The 6,905-nt window shown below is 48.7% G+C and overlaps 1 pseudogene; it reads right to left on the minus strand.

Moving 5' to 3' along the window:
* Positions 1–2,034: 2,034 nt before the first annotated feature.
* Positions 2,035–2,983, minus strand: LOC144256551 (ras-related C3 botulinum toxin substrate 1 pseudogene; annotated as a pseudogene).
* Between the last annotated feature and the right edge of the window lie 3,922 nt (positions 2,984–6,905).

A 6,905-nucleotide genomic window follows, 5' to 3' on the forward strand; every position in this document is an offset into this window, starting at 1 on the left:
TGGGAGCAGGTGTGCACGTGTTTTCTCCCCTTTTTCCTTGGTTCATCACCCCTGCCCCCCTGTTCACACTTCTCTTTCTCCGCTGATGAATGACACCTGCCAGTCCCTAAGTTCACCCCTCTACAACCAACTCCCAGAAGCCCTAGTGCAAGGCCAAATTTGAGCACCTGCCCTCTGCGAGGTCTCTCACCTTGCCTATCCTTAGCCCTGCTGGAATGCCTGATAGGTCATTTTAATTAGGCGATGGTGCCTGCAGCCAGGACTTTGAAGGGAACAATGTAGCCACATCCCATTCCCTTTCTGCTCTCAGTCACCCCTTTTCCCAAAGAGAGACCCCCTCCTCTATTATCGGCAACCCCCAGCATGGCAGCCTGCCCCCAGCAGATGGCCCATAGCTTGCGTTTATTCTCCGAGGAGAACCCAGTGAATGGAAATCAGCAAATCACAGGCAGAGAGGGCCATCCAACATGGAGCTGGCCCTTAGCAGGTCCCCTTCACCACAGGATCTACAAGTCCAGGAGAGGAGCGATCAGAGGTTCCAACCTCATCCCAGAACTCCACACAGGCCTTACTCCTCCAGAGACACAGATGCTTAGCCCTGGGAGGGGCTCAGGCACATAAATCTTCTCGCCACCTCCAGCCGTGTTTGAGAATCACTGAGCCAGACCATCTTCATCACAGGTTTTTTTTTTTTTATGATTCAAGAATTTATTAAGTCATACATGCAAAACATACTGCTAATTGCATTAGCAAAAGATCAATGTAAAAACACTCCACAATTCTGCAACTGTCAATTTAAAAAATTTTGTTCTAGTGGTTGAAAGGTCCAACATTGTGTTCTTGCCAGTGAGTTTAAGTTGTACAGAACATTGTTAGCACTAGCACAGTTTACAGAACCTCACAGACCCAAAGGAACATCATTAGGCAAAGCCACAACAGGAAGCGTGTGTCCGTGTGTGTGTGTGTGTGTGTGTGTGAGGTAAACAGGGTCAGTATTAGTCACGTGACAGTGTTGGTAATCTGGCAAGACAGTGATGTTAAGAAGGTTCATGGTTGAAGAATATCTAAAATATTTTAAAAACTGTAAAGCTGCAACACATGATTTTTACACCTAGTTACTAGAAAACTAAGGAAAGCACTTATTAGCTTTGAATAAAGTAACATGAAAACAGGAATGCACTTTTACTAACCTACAAAAAAACTAATGCATTATCAGAAAGATTTATAGTACAATTAGGAGGCATATTGCTCATTAAGAAGGGGTTCTATAAGAAAAGCACTTACTAAGTTAGCAACTATGGGAATGGCCGTTCAAAAGTGAATTAAATGCCCAATTCTGGGAGGGATGGCAAGTATAGGAAAATGGAGAAGCTTAAGAAAAGACACTTAATACCGACCTTTCTTTATCTACTGCATTTGACAGAAATTAATCTTAATCTTTAAAAATCTTTACCCGTGACACTTTATTCAGTTGAATTATTCTGTGTACAATGTAGTGTAAATTAATCTCCACTTATATTTAGTCAAAATACTGTCTTCATCCTTTGATCACGTCGTGTTTCACACACTCCACCCAGCACACCCACGACTAGGAACAGAATACTTCATTAGAGGAAACACGTGAATGAGAGTTCTGTTCAAAGTCTCTGCAAAAGCTAGTCGACTGATTTAAAAAAAAAAAAAAAAAAAACCTCACTATGAAATCAGAAACTTATCCAAAGAGCTGAGTTATACTCATTTCATTACAACATACAGTACAGTTACGTGGTGAACATGGGCTGATAAGTTACTGATGCATTAAACGGCAACATTTCATTAAGGAGGCTGTGCTGCTTCACACGATCTCAAACTACTCGGAAAGCGTCTGCACCTCCTGACTTCAGAAGCGCAGTCTTCTTAGACAAAGGTCTCCCAACAGTTTAGTGCTCAGTGTTCTCAGCACAACGCAACTTAGTTCAGAAGGTATTTTGGCAACTCTTAATCTGAGCAAGAATAGGGGCTTTTGAAAAATAAGGCTTTAAGAAGGCTTGTCACTTTAGGGCTAAATTTTAATAGAATGTGAGTTGGAACTCATACACTTAAAACAAACCCTTAAAATTACTGATTGGTTCAAAATGGTTTTATGGAAAAATTAATCTTTAACAAAAACTTGGCATTGAGTGCGAAGGCTCCACTGTTTTTGAGCAAAGCATACAAAGGTTCCAAGGGGCAGGATCAAGAACGAGGGACTTGGACATTTACAACAGCAGGCATTTTCTCTTCCTCTTCTTGACAGGAGGTGGGCAGAGAACTGCTCGGATAGCTTCATCAAACACTGTCTTGAGGCCTCGCTGTGTGAGTGCTGAGCACTCCAGGTATTTTACAGCACCAATCTCCTTAGCCATGGCTAACCCTTGTGGATACGTGATGGGAGTCTGCTTCTTCTCCTTCAGTTTCTCAATTGTGTCTTTATCATCCCTAAGATCAAGTTTAGTTCCCACTAGGATGATAGGAGTGTTGGGACAATGGTGTCGCACTTCCGGATACCACTTTGCACGGACATTTTCAAATGATGCAGGACTCACAAGGGAAAAGCAAATTAAAAAAACATCTGTTTGTGGATAGGAGAGGGGGCGCAATCTGTCATAATCTTCTTGTCCAGCTGTATCCCATAAGCCCAGATTCACAGGTTTCCCATCTACCATAACATTGGCAGAATAGTTGTCAAAAACAGTGGGGATATACTCTCCAGGAAATGCATTGGTTGTATAACTGATCAGTAGGCAAGTTTTACCAACAGCTCCGTCTCCCACCACCACACACTTGATGGCCTGCATCTGGGCCGCTCGCGGGGCCGCGGCAGCGGCCGAGAGCTGAGATGAGAAGCGGCGGGCGCGGAAAGCGGCGCTCGGGCGGACGCGCGGCTGCGGGCGGCGGGGCGCGGGGTGCCGGGGCCGCTGTCCACGCCGCCTCGCCCTCCGCGGACTGGAAGCTAAAGCCTGGCAGCGGCCACCACCCAAAGCTGAGGAAAACTGCAGAGAAACCCATCACAGGTTTTTGAGGGGCTGGTGTGAGGAGTCGATGGTTAAATATTGCTCAGTTAAACTAGCATCTGTTAGCAGACTCACAGTTGCAAAATCTTGAACAAAGGCTTGTGAAGAGGAACAAGGCATGACTGTGGCCCTCTGAGGGCCACCTAGAGATCTACCAGAATAAGAAAATGACCTCTCAGCCCTTCCAAACCTGACACCCAGGGTGCTTCACTGCACAACACCATGAACTTTAGGGGTGTCCCCAGAGGGTGCCACCAACATAGAATGGATGCATATAATGCCCCACATATGCCTCCTGGGGATACTGCTGAGAGCCCACGTTATTCTACAGAAACCTAAACAGCAAAGGAGAAAAGAACGTTAGTTCACCCTGTAGCTGTAGCCAGCTTTATCTTACTTCCCTCATTCTAACAATGAGAGCTGCTTATTTTCTCCTTCTAGATTGTTCTCCCGTAGCATTATTACACTGAGGGTGAACATATTTGTTGTCTGAGCCAAGGTGCTCCTGAAATTAAAAGGAGGCACTATTAGGAGTTGCTCCAGGACCCCAGGTGGGAGCCAGGACTGCCCCAGACAAGTAGGGCCTGTGGCTCTCTGTTTATGCTCTTTCTGTTCTCTCTCTGGACCCAGCACAAAGCTTTGTACGTGAGTCCCGTTGAGAACTGTGGAGAATGTCAAGTGTTCTCGTAGCCGATGGATTCACTTCCCTTTCTTGACTGAATCAAGCACAGAAATACTTGGAGAGTGTCCTACTTTTCAGCACCAAAGAAGGAAGCTGCCTCCTTAGGCTCTCTCAGTATTGGGTTAATTTTCCTGGTAAACAGAAAAGCCACGTTGCTCGTTCCTTTATCCCTCACAGAACGTTAGAAAGTGGGGAGCCAAATGCCCCATTCCCCTCCACTTGGAGGGCTTGTGGAGGGCTGCTAGGCCTTGTTCCTGATGTTGGGTTGTATCAGGGGAGGTGGGAGCAGGATTTCCACTTCCTTTAGAACCTGGTGGAATAACAGGAGGTCACTGGCAGAAGGGTAAGTGGAAGATCTGTCCCACGCAGTCTGGGACCAGTGCACACCCTTGAATCAGTTGGCCAAGACAGTGAATTTGGTGGAATCTGGGCCTTTCTACCTCTCTGAACCCAACAATTTCTCCACACTCTGCCCTGTAGACACTTCCTCCACTGGGTCTTCTCTCCCAGTCAAAGCTGCAGATATTTTCCTCCATATAAAGACTCCTGTCCTGTAGGACCCTCCCTTCATCATGATCCTCCCCAGCAAAAGCCTGCCTGGGCTTCCGTGGCTGCCGATGGCTAAAGTAGCTTGGCCCTATCTCTTCGGTCATTTCTTTTTGACAGGAGCCTTCTTGTCCCTAACACATGTCTCCTACAAGGAGAGCTTCTATTTCAGGCCAAAGGGTAGTTGGGCATTTTGAAACTCTTAAAATTACATCCTATATAAGTGGACACTTCTCCGCTGACCCACAAAAACTGTGAGGAGAGACGCCAAACCCATCGGTAGCTGAAAAGTGGTGCTCTGGGACACTGAGTCGTGTTCCTTGGTTTTGTCTGTGACTTGCTCACAGCCCAGAGTCTTGAAAATAGACCCACTGTGATCCCTGTGGCTGGTCTTTGTGGTTGTTCCCGCCACAGAGCCCATCTGCACACAGCATGGAGCCGCACAAGGGGACAGACACCAGTCAGGGACGTGGAGGGTCTCCTGGGGAGATGGGGGATTGGAGCACATATTGCAGGTATCGTGTTCCCTGGGAAGTCTGAAAAGGAGAGGGGAGAGGAGAAGTGGCGGAAATGGCCAAGTATCTCCCAAAGCTGGAGGCTGGGGGTGGGGGTGGGGGGGCTCCTCTTGTTTTCACCGGCTTTCCTGACAGCTGTTTTTGTTTTGTCCAGTGTACTGGAGTTAGAATGCTGATTGGAATTCAAGTCTCAGTTTGAGGCTTCAAACAGGACTTTCTCTCTCTCTAATGAGGGGACTGCATCTCATTAGCTACACAGCAAGGAACACGTGATGACCACTTGCCCAGGTGGACTGCAGAGCCCCGTGCCCAGCACAGGTACGCTGAGGGCCTCCATCTCTCTGCTTGTGTTGATGCATCCAGGACCAGGTAGTTCCTGTCCCTGGCCCTCCCAAGAGCTCTCGTTCCCAGACCCTGGGAGGACCGCCCTGCCACCCTGGCACAAGACCCACTCAGCCCATCTCTGAGTGCCTCCTCTTTCCCGCCTCATCCCTTCCCCCAGAGCCAGGGAACTTCCTGGACACTGCGCCATCCCTCAGACCTTTACAGGGAGAGCTAACATTTGTTGAGCATCTAGGGGTCCTAGACCCTCTGCTCACCACCATCACATTTAATCTCCATGACCCAAACACAAAGAGGGAACTTTCTGGTCGCCCAGATGGCCCTTGTGAGAGTGGGCTTTTGAAACCATCTCTGTACAGGTCCCTTTGTCCCCACTCTACTATTCTCAAAACTTACTATTAACTTTGAAAACCCTTTGAGTTTCACTCTGATAACTAAAAAGGTGCCCTTGACACTCACAGATAGCCAAACTCCAGAAAGCGTCTTCAGAGACCCCAGGCACCAAGAATCCTGAGCTTCTATCTTCACACTCTCTTGAAGTTCTCTTTTCACCCAAAAACAAAGTACTGAGGTACACCCACAAGGGGAGAACAGGGTGCACTCCCTACATACAAACCACCGGCCCCCGTGCCCCACACAGCAGTGTCTCAAACTTGAGTCTCAACAGATTTCCTTATTCCTAGTTACTTCTGGGAATGACCAAAGACAGGAACTCTGTAGGCTCTCCCCAGAACACCAAGGGCTGGCCAAGCAGAGGCCTTCTGTCTGTGCCTTCTGGGTCCAAAAGTTTCCCAAAGCTCTACTCACAGTCCCCTCCCCGTGGATCAGGCAGGCTGTCTGAGCCCAGGGTGCCACTCAAGGGCCTGGTGGGTCCCAATATTGGGGTGGGGCGGGGGATCTCAGATTTCTAATCTTGGGAAGGGGCTAAGCCATGGAAGACAGCTAGGGACCAGGAGCTGGAAACACAATGTCCTGGAGTAGGAAGAAGGGTTCTCCTAGTCCTTGGGTAAGAGGAGAAGGTCTCTGAGAAAGTAAGAGAAGGGAACAGAGAGGAGCATGGGCGGGCGTCCGGCAGCCACAGAGAGTGATGGCAATCTAATGACCTCTGGATTGCCCTAAAAGACCCCTGGCCAACTGGGCTTCACTGCCTGGCCTCAGTGCTGAGATGCCACCTCACAGACCATCACGTGGCTGCTTTAAGTAGGCTTCTGTTCCCTGATAATCTGCTCCGGGTTGGGTTGGTGCACAAGGCCCAAGGTTGTATGCCCTGAGCTGCTGCCCCAGCTGTGGGGCTGGCCAGGGTTGCCAGTCTGAGCCAGGCAGCTGGGGGCTTTCAGGGGCAGAGATGCATCCCAGCATAGCAGCTCCCTTCCCCCAGACCCCTGCTGCAGGGCCCTGTCTTCAGGCCTGTACTCTGCCTCCCTCTCTGATAGGCTCCCAGGTCTCCAACACCAGCCTGAGTTCTACTCCCCTTTTCTGTGCAGTTCAGTCCTGGCTTTGAATTTTTCAATATTTTTTTTCTTCATTATAACAGCACTTGTCTTCATAAAAAACCAGGACATTGACCCCCTCTGCGAGAGCCACAAGGAAAGCCTCTGGGGTCCTGGTAAATGTTCTCTTGTGCATGTTCATGCTTTTCTATGTTTATGTCACTTCTTGCAATAAAAAGAATACCCAAAACCCAAGACAGCAGCCCGGGCTGTCTCTGCAGGGAGCAGGAGGTGACGCAGGATGGAAAGAGACCACGTGGAGAAGCCCACTCATCTTGCCCTGTCCTGCCCTTGCTGC

This window comes from Urocitellus parryii, chromosome 8 (assembly GCF_045843805.1).
Source record: "Urocitellus parryii isolate mUroPar1 chromosome 8, mUroPar1.hap1, whole genome shotgun sequence".
In the NCBI taxonomy this organism is placed as follows: domain Eukaryota; kingdom Metazoa; phylum Chordata; class Mammalia; order Rodentia; family Sciuridae; genus Urocitellus; species Urocitellus parryii.